This window comes from Austrofundulus limnaeus, unplaced genomic scaffold (assembly GCF_001266775.1).
Source record: "Austrofundulus limnaeus strain Quisiro unplaced genomic scaffold, Austrofundulus_limnaeus-1.0 Scaffold998, whole genome shotgun sequence".
Taxonomy (NCBI): domain Eukaryota; kingdom Metazoa; phylum Chordata; class Actinopteri; order Cyprinodontiformes; family Rivulidae; genus Austrofundulus; species Austrofundulus limnaeus.
The window spans coordinates 1-688 of NW_013953400.1; positions in this window are offsets into that span (position 1 = coordinate 1).

A 688-nucleotide genomic window follows, 5' to 3' on the forward strand; every position below is an offset into this window, starting at 1 on the left:
CTGATTCTGAGACAAGACAAACAGATTTCCTCCGTTCTGTTTCCTTCCTGTTCTTAACCTAACAGCTCTGAGCAGTTTAGTAAGAATAAAACACAAAAAACTATCTTCAAGTCATAAAAATATCTTTAAAAAGATTAAAACTCACCAAGTTTAGTCTGTAAATGTCTCTGTGTGTCCCTCTGTCACTCAGAAACTGTCAGTTTCAGGTAGATGAAGAGATGTGATTGGCCAACAGGCACCCAGGTGAGTTATGTTCACCTGGCTNCTTTGAGGTCAGACGGGACTCAAAGTCTGTGAGTTCAACACAAACAATCCTGAGAGCTGATTCTGAGACAAGACAAACAGATTTCCTCTGTTCTGTTTCCTCCCTGTTCTTAACCAAACAGCTCTGAGCAGTTTAATAAATCTAATGAGAATAAAACACAAAAAACTCTCTTCAAGTCATAAAATATCTTTAAAAAGATTAAAACTCACCAAGTTTAGTCTGTAAATGTCTCTGTGTGTCCCTCTGTCGCTCAGAAACTGTCAGTTTCAGGTAGATGAAGAGATGTGATTGGCCAACAGGCACCCAGGTGAGCTTTCTTCACCTGGCTCCACCCACCCAGCTGCAGTTCTCTCTGCAGCCAGCAGGGGTCTACAGGTGAGTTTACCTGAAGAATGGAGGAGGAGGAGCGTGACGCTTCATGTA